Below are 19,523 nucleotides of genomic sequence, written 5' to 3' on the forward strand. Positions count from 1 at the left end.
TGCAAAGCCCTTCTGAAACGCCCATCCTCCCAAATCCCTTTGATGCCTCCCACATCCCTTCAGTTCCTCCCAGACGGCCACACACTGAGGGTGACAGCTTTTAGAGAAGAGTAGTTACCACTTCCCATGGACGGGGGAGCCTGGCAGGCTGCCGTCCATGGGGTCCCAAAGAGTCAGAACACGACTTAGTGACTGAGCAGGCACACACATCCTCCCCACCCCAAATTAAGGTTCAAAACATCACCTTGTACTTACCTGTCTTGGAGCCGTCACTTTGTAAATTGTAGTTGCCTGGAAGAGTCTCTCCCACTAGACTCTTAGCCTCTAAAGGCAAGGAACGTGTCTCATTTATCCTTTAACCAACAACATTACCTGGAGGTCAGTGCCTCACCCATCACCAGCGCTCAACCCATGTTTGCTGATTTGACAGAAATACTGTACTAGAAAGGCCGTGAGGAAACTTTGAAACAGGAATTGGTGGCCTCTGGGGCCAAGGGGCCCCTGGATTATTGGCTGAAGAGACCCATTTGGAGGAAAGGAGGCAGAAGTCTTAACCCCCTAGAGTGCTAAAATTGGGAAGAGGATGGAAACCGTTTTTGCACGTGTCGTGGGCAGTCCAAGCTGGACATGGTTTCCGCAGGTCTGGGCATTGTCTGAGTGCAGTGTTGACTGTGTGTCTCCTGGAGACTTCTGTTTAAATAGCTCCCAGAGTAGGATGACTCAGCAGCCGGCGGATGGAACAGTCTCGGGCTGTGTCCTCCTGTAAGTGACAAGTCACGTGGCCCCGGGTGCCTGTGGCGGTCCCTGATATGACACACGAGAGCTCCTTTCTTGCCAGCCCAGCAGCCCCGGTGCCAAGGCACCCGTCACTAATCTGGAAACTGACAGAAATTGCTTGACAGGCCAGACCTCGTGCTCCAAGTGTGGAGATTCTTATTTGAAATCAACTCTCAAGAACGGATTCCATTTCTGAAATTTAGAGGCTGCTTTCAAATTTTTATTCTATCTCCTTATCAAAAACCACTGATTATCTTCAGGATAAAGACAAAATTCCATCTCCTGGCAATTAGGGTCCTGCAGAACCTGGTCTCCTCCTGATTCCCAACCCCCTAGACCCACCTCCTTTTACACTGGCTTGCTACTTTTTTAGCTTTGTTTTTGTCCCTGGCCGGTAAACAGGAGCAGGACAAAGCTTTAAGAAAGAGGCCTGGGAGGAAATCCTAGTGTTAGTCGCTTAGTCGTGTCTGACTCTTTGTGACCCCATGGACTGTAGCCCGCCAGGCTCCTCTGTCCATGGAATTCTCTAGGCAAGAATACTGGAGGGGGTTGCCATTCTCTTCTCCAGGGAATCTTCCTGACCCAGAGACTGAACCCTGGTATCCTGCATTGCAGGCAGATTCTTTACTGCCTGAGCCACCAGCAAAGTCCTACCTAGTAGTTATTTCCTGAGAATTGTGGAAGTTAGCATTATTAAAATGTAAGAGCATTTTAATCTCCAATTTTTTGGAGATGCACCAGCTATGAGCGCATCCTGACCAGTATATACTCTGCCCTTGAACAATGAACGAAGCTGAAAGTCACTTGGGAATGGTTACAAAAATATTAACAAATATGGCATTTTCTCGAGTGATATGGTAGATTCTTCTTTTTTAGAGAAAAACAGCGACACATCCGCAGCTCTGCCAAACTGTTGGGACTTAATTCTGACTTTAACTGGAAGCCTTTAAAAAAATCTTCCCTCTCTTTTTTCTGAAAACTCATACTAATACTGTCTTTACTGCTACTCTTTCTGCTTAGATCTCATATTCAAAGCTGCCTGTGGCTTTAATTATGCAAATTGGCAGGTTATTATTTTTAGAAACAAACAGCATGGAGAGTGGGGTGGGGTCCTCTGGGTGCTGAATTTTGATCCTTTGCAAGATGACAGCAGTGAAGGGGTCTCCTGGGGTTCTGCAGCTATTAATTCAGGTCACCACCATCCATGCGGTGAGTGTTCAGGAGTTCAGACTAAAAGGCAAACTGGAAATCTTTCCTTATTCTCATAAAGAGATGAAAGTGACATACTGTATGTTTATCTAACAAGGTCTGTTTTTAACACTAAATAGTTTATATCTCCATGCACTTATGTTTTCTAATAATACAGTCCATGTGGGTGTATGTTCAGACTTTGAGAATTTGATAGGATCCGTAACCATTGAAGTGTTACGATTTCAACGGCTGTGTTCCTCCCCTACCCCTTCCTTTTTAAAGCTACTTCACAAGGGTTGGAAGCTCCCTGGTTCACTTTTCCATTCCTCTCAGTGGGTAGAAGAAAGGTTGGTTGGTTGTTTCCTTGTTTTTCAGTTATGCTGTTAAACTAAAAATCTCTGTTAAACTCTTCTTTCCTTTGTTCACATGACTATTTCTTTATGGTGTTTGGCCAGTGATGCTGTGAGTTTGGGAAGATCTTTGCTGAAGACTCTTTTCCCCTGTTATTCACCCATTGTCAGTTTTTTATGTTGAACATATGAAGGACATTAAAGTCCTAAAACATCTAAAATAAATAAATAAAATGTAAGAGCATGACACTTGCATATTGGCAATTAAAGAGCAGTTTCTCTGGATTTTTTGTTTGACAAATGCTGGTCGCCTTTCCAGTAGGGATCCAAGAATAGCTCAGATATAAGGATCAAAAACTATACCTATAGGAGCCCATAAATTAAACTCGTGAGTTGGGCTAGCTGCAAAGTGCTATCCCTGAAAACAGCTAAATAAGATTTCAAACTTTTTTTTTTAAAGCCGGCTAAGTGTTTCAAATACCTGCAGTACTGAGTCAACTTTCAAATCACATTTTTGCAGCCCCTGGCTTAGATTAAAGAAGTAACACACTATCCACAGACCCACTCTTCACTTCTAAAACACCATCCTTCCAGCACTCACAAAACAGCCTTCCTGGCGAGAATGGTCTTGGCTACATCAGTACAGTCACTGGTCAGCAAGCACTTTGCATCACACGCTCTGATTCTCGGGGCTTAGTTCTGTGGGTTCAGCGTAGGCAGCGTGCTTACTGTTGTGACATTTCCTCAGTCGTGTCCGACTCTTTGCAACCCCATGAACGGCAGCCCACCAGGCTCCTCTGTCCATGAGGATTCTCCAGGCAAGAATACTGCAGTGGGTAGTTATTTCCTTCTCCAGGGGATCTTCCTAACCCAGGGATCAAACCCGGGTCTCCTGCATTGCAGGCAGATTCTTTACCATCTGAGCCACCAGGGAAGCCCTATGTGCCTGCTACCATTTATTTGACTTGAATTTGACAGAGGCCATCTCCACTAACCTCCACAGACTGCGCTCAAGGATCATGGTGAATTGTGGCTTTAGTATTTACCCTCTAGGGTTTTCAGCGTCAGCCTAGTTATTGTTTGCAATTATAATTTCTGTTGGCAGATGGTGGTGATTCTACAAATATCCTTTTTGGAACCCAGAGAGAAATGTTTTTCCACTTGAAATAAATACTGGATAACAAAAATTGAGAAAGAAAATACATTCAGACATTTTTCTGATTTTAATTCACTTGAAAATTTCATTTTTCTAGTTTGAGATATGTTGTAGGTACAAGCCCTTAGGAAATCCATTTTGAATTCCTTATAATAATTTTTCAACAGTATTGAAAAATGAAAGAAAATAAAGCAATACTTTGTTTCAAAATTTTATTGTAGACATTTAAAAATGTGTAGATAAGCATATAGAAGAAACTCTGAGACATCTATAATCTCACAGCCTAGAAATAACCACAGTTAGTATTCTGGAGTCCTCAGAAGTTTTTCCATATATAAGGGATTAGGTTGAATATGCTAGTCTGTTATCTACTTTTAAAATTTAATAATATATAATACATCTCTTTCTATAGCAATTTAATTGCTATAATGATTTATTATTCCATGACTTTTTCATAATATATTTAACCAAACCTCCTTATGTTTCATCCTATTACAGGAATGGTGCAAAGACACTTTTGTAAATATATGAATCTTCTATTAACCCCTACAAGTGGAGTTTCTGGATCAAGAGTCATGATTTTTCTTAAGTTTATTCTTTAATATATGGTAAAATTTCCCCTTAGAAAATTTGAGTCAATGTATCCTTCGACAGGGAAAGGTTATACTCCAGTATTCTGGCCTGGAGAATTCCATGGTCTGTATAGTGCATGGGGTGGCAAAGAGCTGGATACAACCGAGTGGCTGTCACTTTCACTTCCATTTTTCACATACTTTGACAAGTGGTGTAGATTTTTTTGGAATCACCATGGGCATGGAACAATAGACTGGTTCCAAATAGAAAAGGAATACGTCAAGGCTGTATATTGTCACCCTGATTATTTAACTTATATGCAGAGTACATCATGAGAAGCACTGGGCTGGAAGAAGCACAAGCTGGAATCAAGATTGTCGGGAGAAATATCAATAACCTCAGATATGCAGATGACACCACCCTTATGGCAGAAAGTGAAGAGGAACCAAAGAGCATCTTGATGAAGGTGAACGAGGAGAGTGAAAAAGTTGGCATAAAGCTCAACATTCAGAAAACTAAGATCACGACACCCAGTCCCATCACTTCATGGCAAATAGATGGGGAAACAGTGGAAACTGGCTGACTTTATCTTGGGGGACTCCAAAATCACTGAAGATGGTGTCTGTAGCCATGAAATTAAAAGACCCTTACTCTTTGGAAGGAAAGTTATGACCAACCTAGACAGCATATTAAAAAGCAGAGACATTACTTTGTCAACAAAGGGCCGTCTAGTCAAGGCAATGGTTTTTCCAGTGGTCATGTATGGATGTGAGAGTTGGATTATACAGAAAGCTGAGCACCAAAGAATGGATGCTTTTGAACTGTGGTATTGGAGAAGACTCTTGAGAGTCCTTGGACTGCAAGGAGATCCAACCAGTCAATCCTAAAGAAGATCAGTCTTGAGTGCTCACTGGAAGGACTGATGCTGAGGCTGAAACTCCAATAGTTTGGCCACCTGATGCGAAGAGCTGACTCATTGGAAAAGACCCTGATGCTGGGAGGGATTGGGGGCAGGAGGAGAAGGGGATGACAGAGGATGAGATGATTGGATGGCATCACCGACTCAATGGACGTGAGCTTGGGTAAACTCCAGGATTTGGTGATCGAAAGGGAGGCCTGGTATGCTGCAGTCCATGGGGTCACAAAGAGTCGGGCATGACTTGAGTGACTGAACTGAACTGAACTGATGACAAATACCTTTAAAATAAGTGTGTGTGTGTGTGTGTGTGTGTGAATTAATAGAATTTATTGAACCTCCTCCTCGTGGCCAGTCTTGATTCTAGGCACTGGAAGAATAAACAAGGCAGACAAGGACCTTGTCTCAGAGAGCTTAAATTTTATTGATGGGATTGAACAAGAAACAAATAATATAACTTCAAACTGTGCTATATGCTATGAAGAAGAGTAAAGCATTCTGTGTATGCATTTGTGTGAAAGTAGGGTGGGATGGGGGTGGAGGGAATCACTATTATAGATAGATGGCTGAGTAAGCCCAGTCTAAGGATGAGAATCAAAATAGAAATTGTTTCTAAAACTAACTCTTGATTAATTCAGAAAACTTTGAATGTGTACAAGTATAAATGGAAAATTAAAAATTACCTATAATCTTAGCAATTTGGGTTTTATTTTTTCAGTTTTTGCTTCATCATACATACACATGCATCTGTATATTATTGAAATTACTGAAAATACTATGCACTTTTGTTCAGCATACGTAGGCAGTAGCAATCAGAGGTTTATACAGCCAGTAGTTCAAAGTGAGAAGATTCAGAGTGCTCAGAAATGTAGGGTTTTATTCTGTGGGTTAGTAGTTACCAAAAATTTTGCGATTGCAACCACGCTTGGTGATTTGACTTAAAATATTCCTTTTCCTTCTTTTTCATAAAAAGTCTATATGATGTGTATATAAGTTTGCTCTATTAATTAAAGTGGCTTAAAAGTCATTCTCTTGTGTGGAAATATCTGCAACAGTCTAGAGATAATTGAAGAAACCGTAGAAGGCCCCAGGATGGTCCTAGGAATTACAGTTTTGGGTTTGGGTGGACTCCAGGAGTTGGTGATGGACAGGGAGGCCTGGCGTGATGCAGTTCATGGGATCCCAAAGAGTCAGACACGACTGAGCGACTGAACTGAACTGAACTGAGGCTTAGGTTCTAGTGGAAGTCAACCGTCTGATATCTTGGACCTATTTGGTTCTAATCAGTTCATGTCATGTCCTCAGGCCATGTCATTCTTTTAAAGGTTGTACCCTTCTGCCTAGTCAATCTAATCACACCGACAACAGCCTTGTCTAACTCAATGAAACTAAGGCATGCCGTGTGGGGCCACCCAAGATGGACGGGTCATGGTGGAGAGGTCTGACAGAATGTGGTCCACTGGAGAAGGGAATGGCAAACCACTTCAGTATTCTTGCCTTGAGAACCCCATGAACAGTATGAAAAAGCAAAATGATATGATACTGAAAGAGGAACTCCCAGGTTGGTCAGTTCAGTTCAGTTCAGTCACTCAGTCGTGTCCGACTCTTTGCAACCCCATGAATTGCAGCACGCCAGGGCTCCCTGTCCATCACCAACTCCCGGAGTTCACTCAGACTCACATCCATTGAGTCAGTAATGCCCAGGTCGGTAGATGCCCAATATGCTACTGGAGATCAGTGGAGAAATAACTCCAGAAAGGATGAAGGGATGGAGCAATGGCAAAAACGATACCCAGTTGTGGACGTGACTGGTGATAGAAGCAAGGTCTGATGCTGCAAAGAGAAATATTGCATAGGAACCTGGAATGTTAGTCCATGAATCAAGGCAAATTGGAAGTGGTCAAACAGGAGATGACAAGAGTGAACGTCAACATTCTAGGAAGCAGCAAACTAAAATGGACTGGAATGGATAAATTTAACTCAAATGACCATTATATCTACTACTGTGGGCAGGAATCCCTCAGAAGAAATGGAGTAGCCATCATGGTCAACAAAAGAGTCCAAAATGCAGTACTTGGATGCAATCTCAAAAACGACAGAATGATCTCTGTTCGTTTCCAAGGCAAACCATTCAATATCACAGTAATCCAAGTCTATGCCCCAACCAGTAATGCTGAAGAAGCTAAAGTTGAACAGTTCTATGAAGACCTACAAGACCTTTTAGAACTAACACCCAAAGTATGTGTCCTTTTCATTATAGGGGACTGGAATGCAAAAGTAGGAAGTCAAGAAACACCTGGGGTAACAGGCAAATTTGGCCTTGGAGTACAGAATAAAGCAGGGCAAATGTTAATAGAGTCCTGCGAAGAGAACGTACTGGTCATAGCAAACACTCTCTTTCAACAACACAAGAGAAGGCTCTACACATGGACATCACCAGATGGTAGACACCGAAATCAGATTGATTATATTCTTTGCAGCCAAAATGGAGAAGCTCTATATAGTCAGCAAAAAAAGAACAGGAGCTGACTGTAGCTAGGATCATGAACTCTTTATTGCCAAATTCAGACTGAAATTGAAGAAAATGGAGAAAACCACTAGACCATTTAGGTATGACCTAAATGAAATACTTTATCACTATACAGTGGAAGTGAGAAATAGATTTAAGGGACTAGATCTGATGGACAGAGTGCATGGTGAACTATGGATGGAGCTTAATGACATTGTACAGGAGACAGGCATCAAGACCATCCCCAAGAAAAAGAAATGCAAAAAAGCAAAAAAAAAAAAAAAAAAGTGCAAAAAAGCAAAAAAGGCTGTCTGGGGAGGCCTTACAAATAGCTGTGAAAAGAAGAGAAGCGAAAAGCAGAGGAGAAAAGGAAAGATATAAGCATCTGAATGCAGAGTTGCAAAGAATAGCAAGGAGAGATAAGAAAGCCTTCCTCAGCGATCAATGCAAAGAAATAGAGGAAAACAACAGAATGGGAAAGACTAGAGATCTCTTCAAGAAAATCAGAGATACCAAGGGAACATTTCATGCAAAGATGGGCTCGATAAAGGACAGAAATGGTATGGACCTAACAGAAGCAGAAGATATCAAGAAGAGGTGGCAAGAATACACAGAAGAACTGTACAAAAAAGATCTTCACAACCAAGATAATCATGATGGTGTGATCACTCACCTAGAGCCAGACATCCTGGAATGTGAAGTCAAGTGGGCCTTAGAAAGCATCACTACGAACAAAGCTAGTGGAGGTGATAGAATTCCAGTGGAGCTATTTCAAATCCTGAAAGATGATGCTGTGGAAGTGGGGCACTCAAAATGCCAGCAAATTTGGAAAACTCAGCAGTGGCCACAGGACTGGAAAAGGTCAGTTTTCATTCCAATCCCAAAGAAAGGCATTGCCAAAGAAGGCTCAAACTACCACACAATTGCATTCATCTCACACGCTAGTAAAGTAATGCTTAAAATTCTCCAAGCCAGGCTTCAGCAATACGTGAACCATAAACTTCCAGATGTTCAAGCTGGTTTTAGAAAAGGCAGAGGAACCAGAGATCAAATTGCCAGCATCCACTGGATCATGGAAAAAGCAAGAGAGTTCCAGAAAAGCATCTATTTCTGCTTTATTGACTATGCCAAAGCCTTTGACTGTGTGGATCACAATAAACTGTGGAAAATTCTGAAAGAGATGGGAATACCAGAGCACCTGACCTGCTTCTTGAGAAACCTATATGCAGGTCAGGAAGCAACAGTTAGAACTGGACGTGGAACAACGGACTGGTTCCAAATAGGAAAAGGAGTTCGTCAAGGCTGTATATTGTCACCCTGTTTATTTAACTTCTATGCAGAGTACATGATGAGAAACGCTGGGCTGGAAGAAGCACAAGCTGGAATCAAGATTTCCAGGAGAAATATCAATAACTTCAGATATGCAGATGACACCACCTTTATGGCAGAAAGTGAAGAGGAACTAAAAAGCCTCTTGATGAAGGTGAAAGAGGAGAGTGAAAAAGTTGGCTTACAGCTCAACATTCAGAAAACGAAGATCATGGCATCCGTTCCCATCACTTCATGGGAAATAGATGGGGAAACAGGGGAAACAGTGTCAGACTTTATTTTTTGGGGGCTCCAAAATCACTGCAGAAGGTGACTGCAGCCATGAAATTAAAAGACGCTTAGTCTTTGGAAGGAAAGTTATGACCAACCTAGATAGCATATTCAAAAGCAGAGGCATTACTTTGCCAACAAAGGTCTGTCTAGTCAAGGCTATGGTTTTTCCTGTGGTCATGTATGGATGTGAGAGTTGGAAGAAAGCTGATTGCTGAAGAACTGATGGTTTTGAATTGTGGTGTTGGAGAAGACTCTTGAGAGTCCCTTGGACTGCAAAGAGATCCAACCAGTCCATTCTAAAGGACATCAGTCCTGGGTGTTCTTTGGAAGGACTGATGCTAAAGCTGAAACTCCAATACTTTGGCCACCTGATGCGAAGAGTTGACTCATTGGAAAAGACTCTGATGCTGGGAGGGATTGGGGGCAGGAGGAGAAGGGGATGTCAGAGGATGAGGATGGCTGGATGGCATCACCGACTCGATGGACATGAGTCTGAGTGAACTCCGGGAGTTGGTGATGGACAGGGAGGCCTGGCGTGCTGCAATTCATGGGGTTGAAAAGAGTCTGATACCACTGATTGACTGAACTGAGCTGAACCCTTCCACCTGCCCTCCTGTTTCAGATTGGAGTGGCAAACAGAAGGAACATTCAAAAATATAAATCAGAAAATGTCTGTCCCTGTTCCAGATCCTTGAATGTGTATTTATCTCAGTCATTAGAGGGATCTACTTTTTTCCCTCTCCTGATTTCCATTAGGAAGAACTATTACTAAGTACATTCCTAGCTTCTATCGGTAGACACTCAGCTCCTGGGAAGATAGATTGACTTATCTGCTAAGAGTGGAATGGTAGACCAGGCATGGTACTTGATCCGGTCAGGTGCTCTGCTCTGCTCTGTCATCACGTGTCTCTTCCTTAGGTTGCTTCCTCCCCATTTGATGTACTGATCACTGGTTCTTTCTGCCTAACTCTGGGATTCAATATTGGCAAGTCAGCTTGGCCAACTAACCCAAGGCAGCATCTAACAGCTGTACCTCTATCAGTAATAAAGCTGATGTGTTGGTTTCTGTCTTTATCTAAACATAGATTTTTTTCCTTTATTCACTCATCAAATGTTTTTTGAGACCCTTAAAAGTTTAAAAAGTGAAGTCACTCAGTCATGTCCGACCCTTTGCAACCCCATGGACTGTAGCCTATCAGGCTTCTCCGTCCATGGGATTTTCCAGGCAAGAATACTGGAGTGGGGTGCCATTTCATTCTCCAAGAGATCTTTCTGACCCAGGGATTGAACCTGGGTCTCCTGCATTGTAGGAGATGCTTTATCATCTGAGCCACCGGGGACGCCAGATACTGTTTTGCTCCTTGGGATACATTAGAAAGGGGAAGAAAAAGAATCAGATTTAAAAAAAAAATCCTTTGCTTTATTTCATCAATTATTTAAAACCTGGTGGAGAAGAGGGGTGTAGGTTATTGGGCCTTTCTCTTTATTCAGAATCAAGTTCTAATTAAGACAGAAGGTTCTCATCATAGTCTAAAAGCTCTTCCTCACTTGGAATCCTTGCTTCCTTCTGTCCTCATCTCCTACTAAAACAGAAGGGAGGGGATAGGGCACAGACTTTAAAAGAATGACTCAGCCCAAGGATATGACATAAACTGACTAGAACCAAATAGGTCCAAGGTTGCGGACAAGTCAACTTCCACTAGACCTTGAGCCTCAGTGTGCTCTCATTGTAGCACATCAGCAAGCACCACGGTAGTTCTGAGGCCAACCATCAAAGACCAAATGGGGCTGTGGTGGCCTGATTGCTGGAAATCCCCACCCCTTCCCCCAAAATAGTTGGAGTAAGCCTCCAACTCATGAGCCTATGAAATTACCCTGCCCATGAAAACTAAGCATGCTGTATTTTGAGGCTAGCCTTACCTTCTAAGCTGGACTGCACTCTGTCTGTAGAGTGAATTTCTCTTTAAATAAATCCACTTCTTTCCTATCACTTTGTTTCTCACTAAATTCTTTCTGCAATGGGACATCAAGAACCTGAGCCTCATTAAGTCCTGAGACCACGTGTGTGATCTCAGTTCTAAGACTGTAGGTTCAAGTCCCCATCGGAGTTACATGGTTTCACCACCATGCTCCCTTTCTTGGTTGTGTGGGCTTCCTTGCTGTTCTTTGAACATGGCTGTAAAACCATGCACAGCCCCTCCTCTGTCCTCTGCTGTTCCTTCCACCCAGACCCTTCCCTAGATGGCTATGTGATCCAGGCTCTCACTTCTATCAGGTATCTGTTCAAACGTCCCTGTCACACTGAATCTTTTCCCACCCACTTGTATAAAATGAACCACCCACATCTACTTCTAGTCTTTCTCTATCTGCCACGATAGGCAGGCTGCTACTTTGTGCCCGCGTACGTACTTGTGTGCCGAGTCACGTCTGACTCTTTGCCACCCCATGGACTGCAGCACGCCAGGCCTCCCTGTCCATCACCAACTTGTCCTATTTTCCTCCACCTTCAATCTTTCCCAGCATCAGGGTCTTTTCAAATGAGTCAGTTCTTAACATCAGGTGGCCAAAGTATTGGAGTTTCAGCTTCAACATCAGTCTTTCTAATGAATATTCAGGACTGATCTCCTTTAGGATGGACTGGTTGGATCTCCTTGCAGTCCAAGGGACTCTCAATAGTCTTATCCAACACCTCAGTTCAAAAGCATCCATTCTTCAGCGTTCAGCTTTCTTTATAGTCCAACTCTCACATCCATACATGACTACTAGAGAAACCATAGTTTGACTAGATGGACCTTTGTTGGCAAAGTAACGTCTCTGCTTTTTAATATGCTGTCTAGGTTGGTCATAGATTTTCTTCCAAGGAGTTAAGAGTCTTTTAATTTCATGGCTGCAGTCACCATCTGCAGTGATTTTGGAGCCCCCCAAAAGATAAAATCTCTCACTGTTTCCTTTGTTTCCCCATCTATTTCCCATGAAGTGATGGGACTGGATACCACAATCATAGTTTTCTGAATGTTGAGCTTTAAGCCAACTTTTTCACTCTCCTCTTTCACTTTCATCAAGAGGCTCTTTAGTTCTTATTTGCTTTCTGCCATAAGGGTGGTGTCATCTGCATATCTGAGGTTATTGATATTTCTCCTAGCAAACTTGATTCCAACTTGTGCTTCATCCAGCCCAGCATTTCCCATGATGTACTCTGCATATAAGTTAAATAAGCAGGGTGACAATATACAGCTTTGACATGTTCCTTTCCCTATTTGGAACCAGTCTGTTGTTCCATGTCCAGTTCTAACTGTTGCTTCCTGACCTGCATACACATTTCTCAAGAGGCAGGTCAGGTTGTCTGGTATTCCCATCTCTTCAAGAATTTTCCACAGTTTGTTGTGATCCAGACAGTCAAAGGCTTGGCAACTATTAACTGATTAATATCATACCATATCATTTCATATCAGCCTCTAAGGTAGGAACTATTATCACCTGCATTTTACAGATAAAGCAGTTCAGGCACAGAGATTATGAGAGGTGAAGCAGAGATTTAAACACAGAGTTGTACCCTTGATGAAAATTATAAGTTGTAGTAGAGTAGGGACTTTGTTTGTTCATGTCTTACCCCTGAGACATAGAATAGTGCCAGGCACTTAGTAAAATGTATTAATAAATAAGAGAATATTATAGGTTTCTTAGAGTTTTGAAGATTAAAAATATTCATACACATAAAGAGTTTAAATCAGTGCCTGGCACATAGTGGGTAGTTAAAGATTAAAAAAAAAGAAGAAGTTACCCACAGCTACCTTTCAGTTAACTTTGACTCATATTAATAATAGTCTCTCTCTTCTCAGCAGCAATTAGATGTAACCCATTCTCAACATAAAATTAGAGGAACAATTCTCAAGCTATGCTCACATCTATTATTGCTGGACTATGAGCTGGATTAATGTCTTCAGTGCTAAAATCAAATAATGATATTTTCCCACCTCAGAAAAAAATCTCAAATAAGTGAATACAATCTTTAAAATTTTTGATTTTTCTCTCATAAATTTTTCTTTAAAACATCAGCTATTGCATCTTATTTGCTAGGTACAAAAGTGAGTGAACAAGTAACAAACAAGGACTAACAGGAAAAGGTGGAAGCGGCCCTAACTGGAAACCAAGATCCAGCCATGTTTTATCTATAAATATATGATCGAGAGAATGCTGTTTAAGACTACACCAACATTGAATAACCTTGAAAGATGAGTAAAATAAATGCATAACTTTTATGTACCTATATAGAAATCTGTCTCTAGATAGACACAGATAGGTCAGACTTATTGTACTGAATCAGAATAACTATATCTGTATTTTATCACATGACATAAAGAGCACCTTGACTTACAGAACGTTCTACTTTTGGAACAAATTAGAAAACCATTGAACTTGGAAAGCAAGAATAAAGAAAAAGTCTGAAACCTGGCAAACTCAGTGTCAGAGATTTCCCACTGGCTCACTCATCACTTAAATGAGGAAACCCACAAGGACTTTAGCAGAACTGTATTTTCAGTGTAATTTTTGGCCTGAAGTTTCTTCTCCACCTATGTGGAACTCATTCAGGTGTTCAGAGTGCCAAGACATGCAGTTCTACAATGCTACTCAGACACTATAAAGAAAACTCAAAGGTCATTTAAAAATGTATATAATTAATCAAGGAAATCATGATTTTTTTTTCCATTGGTAAAGCTTATCAAAGAATAGCCAAAATACATTTTTTAGAAGTTATCTTATAGCCTAATATTATCTTGCTTAATTATTTTTGCAAAGGAATAATCTCAGTGCAGACACAGGATGGCAAGAAAAAGTTTTGCAGCTTAAGAGTAAAAATGTGAAAATAACAAGTCATTTGAAGGGCCTAATTATGCTTTTGCAAAGAGCACTGAACTGTAGCTATTTTCATTAGTGGACATTGACTGTGCAAATTCCCACTTCAATCCGGCCTTGCCATTGCCTCCAAACCATGCCCTTCGTGTAAATATTAGTGTAATTTCCACCACAGGCATAAATCATGGTGATATTAACCAGATCTCCTTGAACAGTTCCCCTGAGTTCCTCCTGGCTGTAATGAATCTCACCCAGCAGTCAGCTGAAACATGTTTATTTTAAAATATTTAAACATTTACTTGGTGCAAAATAAGGGAGCAGCAGCAGCATGTTTAACAGCAATTCTCTTAGCAGAAAGAGGAGAAATAGACGTACACATTTACAGTAACTCTTCCTTACCTCATGGAAAGACACATTCCAAATCCAAAAAAGAGGAAGATACAAAATCCCCACGCTGCCCGCAGCCAAAAGTTACAAAATCACTTCTCAAACCAAAACAAAACCCTCAAAACTTGGAATGTCCCCTTTCCCTAATGTTCCTGTCCTCACTGATGTTGGCGTTCCATTTCTCTTCTCTCCACTGTATCTTTCATCTTGGTAAATCCCCTTAGATCCTCACTATATTAAATTAAAAAAAGTTTCTCCCCCGGGCGCCCTTATTGAAAGTAATATAGTTTCCTCTGTACCGGCTAGGCAACCGCAGGTGGGAGTCACCTGTCACTCCAGCTGAATGACTCCTGCTCACACACAGAACCAGACAGGCTCTCTCAGCTTTCGCAAGCAAAGGTTAAGACAGGTTTGCAAGTCTCCAGAGCAGACTGAGGCTGCTCAAGCTTTCTGGGAGGGTTTCCACATCTACAAAAGTTGTGTATAATGTGCTTCAGAAAAATGCACGTGTACCAGATAGAGCTGGGACTGAGAATTCCGTTTTAGTGAAAGTGTTGCTTGTGTCCAACTTCTCTGGGCTACAACCCTGTGGACTGTAGCCCTCTAGGCTCCTCTGTCCATGGAATTCTTCAGGCAACAGTACTGGAGTGGATTGCTATTTCCTTCTCCAGGGGATCTTCCTGACTCAGGGATCGAAACTGGGTCTCCTGCATTGCAGGCAGATTCTTTTAAAATATGGAAAAAGAGATAAAAATTTTGCAAGCAGCCACTTATCTTGAGCCTTGTCTTCTGACCACACCACACAGCTGCTTCACCCTGGTGTTCAGCCTCATGGAAGATGTGACTCAGCATCTGTTGCATTTTAAGCACATCTGCTCACATTACAGAACAAAATCAACAGACAGTTCCATGTCTCTACTTCAGTCTAGTCTCACATATTGGTGGCTCACACAACAAACAACCCACTCTGGCACCTCAACCGTGTCTGGAACATAACACAAATGTAAACCTTAATATATCTGAAGAGCTAATGCTTAAATTTCATTTTTGCCTACATCTCCATTCATGAAAAGATGTGAGTGCTTTAAAAATGCCCTTTAGGAATAGAGAATGTAAAATGTTAGGAGACTGGAGTTAGAATTTCTATTAAAAGGTTAGGAATGTTGCTCTTTAAGTGCAACTACAAATCCCTTATGATTATACAGTGGAAGTGAGAAATAGATTTAAGGGACTAGATCTGATAGATAGAGTGCCTGATGAACTATGGACGGAGGTTTGTGACATTGTACAGGAGACAGGGATCAAGACCATCCCCATGGAAAAGAAATGCAAAAAAGCAAAATGGCTGTCTGAGGAGGCCTTACAAATAGCTGTGAAAAGAAGAGAAGCGAAAAGCAAAGGAGAAAAGGAAAGATATAAGCATCTGAATGCAGAGTTGCAAAGAACAGCAAGAAGAGATAAGAAAGCTTTCCTCAGCAATCAATGCAAAGAAATACAGGAAAACAACAGAATGGGAAAGACTAGAGATCTTTTCAAGAAAATTAGAGATACCAAGGGAACATTTCATGCAAAAAGATGGGCTCAATAAAAGACAGAAATGGTATGGACCTAACAGAAGCAGAAGATATTAAGAAGAGGTGGCAAGAATACACAGAAGAACCATACAAAAAAGATCTTCACAACCAAGATAATCACGATGGTGTGATCACTGACCTAGAGCCAGACATCCTGGAATGTGAAGTCAAGTGGGCCTTAGAGAGCATCACTATGAACAAAGCTAGTGGAGGTGATGGAATTTCAGTTGAGCTATTCCAAATCCTGAAAGATGATGCCGTGAAAATGCTGCACTCAATATGCCAGCAAATTTGGAAAACTCAGCAGTGGCCACAGGACTGGAAAAGGTCAGTTTTCATTCCAATCCCAAGAAAGGCAATGCCAAAGAATGTTCAAACTACTGCACAATTGCATTCATCTCACACACCAGTAAAATAATGCTCAAAATTCTCCAAGCCAGGCTTCAGCAATACGTGAACCGTGAACTTCCAGATGTTCAAGCTGGTTTTAGAAAAGGCAGAGGAACCAGAGATCAAATTGCCAGCATCCACTGGATCATGGAAAAAGCAAGAGAGTTCCAGAAAAGCATCTATTTCTGCTTTATTGACTATGCCAAAGCCTTTGACTGTGTGGATCACAATAGACTGTGGAAAATTCTGAAAGAGATGGGAATACCAGAGCACCTGACCTGCTTCTTGAGAAACCTATATGCAGGTCAGGAAGCAACAGTTAGAACTGGACATGGAACAACAGACTGGTTCCAAATAGGAAAAGGAGTTCGTCAAGGCTGTATAATGTCACCCTGTTTATTTAACTTCTATGCAGAGTACATCATGAGAAATGCTGGACTGGAAGAAACACAAGCTGGAATCAAGATTGCCAGGAGAAATATCAATAACTTCAGATATGCAGATGACACCACCCTTATGGCAGAAAGTGAAGAGGAACTCAAAAGCCTCTTGATGAAAGTGAAAGTGGAGAGTGAAAAAGTTGGCTTAAAGCTCAACATTCAGAAACGAAGATCATGGCATCCAGTCCCATTACTTCATGGGAAATAGATGGGGAAACAGTGTCAGACTTTATTTTTCTGGGCTCCAAAATCACTGCAGATGGTGACTGCAGCCATGAAATTAAAAGACGCTTACTCCTTGGAAGGAAAGTTATGACCAACCTAGATAGCATATTCAAAAGCAGAGACATTACTTTGCCAACAAAGGTTCATCTAGTCAAGGCTATGGCTTTTCCTGTGGTCATGTATGGATGTGAGAGTTGGACTGTGAAGAAGGCTGAGTGCCAAAGAATTGATGCTTTTGAAGTGTGGTGTTGGAGAAGACTCTTGAGAGTCCCTTGGACTGCAAGGAGATCCAACCAGTCCATTCTGAAGGAGATCAGCCCTGGGATTTTTTTGGAAGGAATGATGCTAAAGCTGAAACTCCAGTACTTTGGCCACCTGATGTGAAGAGTTGACTCACTGGAAAAGACTCTGATGCTGGGAGGGATTGGGGGCAGGAGGAGAAGGGGACAACAGAGGATGAGATGGCTGGATGGCATCACCGACTCGATGGACATGAGTCTGAGTGAACTCCGGGAGTTGGTGATGGACAGGGAGGCCTGGCGTGCTGCAGTTCATGGGGTTGCAAAGAGTCGGACACGACTGAGCGACTGAACTGAACTGAACTGACAAAGTCACCAATGGTTATAGTGATTAGGAATCTGCATTTGTAGCATGTGATTAGCATTGACAACAAATGAAGAGGTTTCCCAGGTGGCTCAGTGGCAAGGAATCTGCCTACAAATGCAGGAGATGCAGAAGGCGCACATTTGATCCCTGGGTTGGGAGGATCCCTTGGAGGAGGAAATGGCAACCCTCTCCATTATTCTTGCCTGAAGAATCCCATGGATGGAGGAGCCTAGATGGCTACAGTCTATGAATTTGCAAAGAGTCGGACACAACTGAGTGAGCATGCACAGAGGTGTATAAAATTCAAATGCTGTACTCATACTGGAACCACATCAGGCAGTCCTAAACTAACTTCTAGAAAACTTTCAATACAAGTTCAGATTCTGTAGTTGTGCACCCTGAATTATAAGATCTGTTTTAAAATGCAAACTCAAGAATAGCCTCTATTTTTTTTTTAGTAGATGACTATTTTTTAAAAGATGAATATTGGCTTGACCAGGTCTAGTAAGTCAATTTTCAAGTAAAAAAATCAATCTCATCTTTCAGTAATAATAAGTTCTTTTAAAAATTGGTCTCGTATACGTTATTTTATACAGTTCATAAAACTTCTGCAGTGCAGAACACAGTATAGCTTATATCCTAGCATCCTCACGTTTATGGATGAAAGTGAGGAAGGAAAGGAAAACAAATACCCAGTTCTATTTACCGGGAGGGGAGTTCTGTATGTTCCACGTCCTCACATCCAATCTCCCACGAAGCCCTATTCTACATGAAAGATCCACCTTTCATTTTCCTTTCCTCCAGGACTAGTTAACCATCCTCTCTCACCCAGACTACTACAGCCTGTCTGCCCACCTTTATACTCCACATCCTTCCTGATCTTAATCTATTCTGCACCCAACAGCCAAAGAGATAATTTACAAATTTAAGTCGGGTTACCTGACTCTTCTGAAAACCGAACGCATCCCGCTGCACTTAGAGCACGCAGCCAGAGCCCCTGCTTGGCCTGCCCTGGCTGCACCCTCACGTCCACTGCACTGTTTCTCCCCGACTGCTCCCAGCTACACTCTGGCCTCTTCCCTGTTCCTTTAATGTGCCGACCACTTGCTTCTCCCTCTGCCTGGAACAATGGTCCTTCTGATATTTTAAGCCACCCTCAGTACTTTCATGCATTGGAGAAGGAAATGGCCCCCCACTCCAGTACTCTAGCCTGGAGAATCCCATGGACAGAGGAGCCTGGTGGGCTTTGGTCCACGGGGTCACAAGGAGTTGGACACGACTGAGCGACTTCACTTTCATTTTGCTTCTCAGCCCACTTGAAGTCTGTGGAGGCCATGTGAAAGGAAAATGAATCACTTCTGGGTAGAGGGTCGGCAGAGGCAGAGGGTCCTCTGATTTTTACATCATCATTCCCATCATCATTCAGGTTTTGGTTCAAATATCACCCACTCAGCGAGTCCCTCACTTCTAGCTCAGTCATTCTGCCCACGTGACCCTGTTTTGTTTTCTTTTTTTCTATCTCACTATCTTTTCTATCTCTCTATCTTTCTTTTTCTCTATTACACTATTTGGGTTTCCCCGGTGGTTCAGTGGGAAAGAAGCCGCCTGCAATACAGGAGACACAGTCTTGATTCCTGGGTTTCGAAGATCCCCTGGAGAAGAAATCAGCAACCCGCTCCAGTAGTCTTGCCTGGAAAATCCCATTGACAGGGGACCCAGGTCTTCCTCATTGCAGGCAGATTCTTTACCATCTGAGCCACCAGGGAAGTCTGGTGGCATAAATCTATTGGAGTGTGGCTTTAAAAGTATCTGCTATTTAGTGGACTTTTACACAAACAAGACTTTTGGATTCTCAGAATAATTTTACTCTTAAAATATCAGTAACCAGCAAATTTTAAGGATCAAGGCTAAATTTAATTTATGTCATTCTAAATAGGATCCTCCTGGTTTTGTCTAGGTCAGTCTGGTAGCTG

The 19,523-nt window shown here is 42.0% G+C and overlaps 1 protein-coding gene and 1 long non-coding RNA gene across 29 annotated transcripts in view; one reads left to right on the top strand and one right to left on the bottom strand.

Annotated features, from left to right (window-relative positions):
- The window catches only part of LOC147369960 (uncharacterized), a 34,067-nt gene extending 17,001 nt beyond the window's left edge, over window positions 1–17,066 (bottom strand). Inside the window, exon 1 of one of the 3 annotated variants that reach the window (XR_015168232.1) lies at window positions 14,328–17,066. This is a non-coding gene — a long non-coding RNA (uncharacterized LOC147369960). Of the gene's footprint in view, window positions 1–255; window positions 11,014–14,327 lie in introns of those variants that run through there. The other 2 variants (XR_015168231.1, XR_015168230.1) reach the window with 2 other exon arrangements.
- The window catches only part of LOC147369959 (uncharacterized), a 650,726-nt gene that overhangs the window by 103,916 nt on the left and 527,287 nt on the right, over window positions 1–19,523 (top strand). The gene's annotated exons all lie outside the window — the stretch shown is intronic.

The sequence above is a fragment of the Bos grunniens genome, chromosome 7 (genome assembly GCF_055505025.1).
Source record: "Bos grunniens cultivar Pamir isolate PY7600 chromosome 7, Bosgru_T2T1.0, whole genome shotgun sequence".
Classification (NCBI taxonomy): Eukaryota; Metazoa; Chordata; class Mammalia; order Artiodactyla; family Bovidae; genus Bos; species Bos grunniens.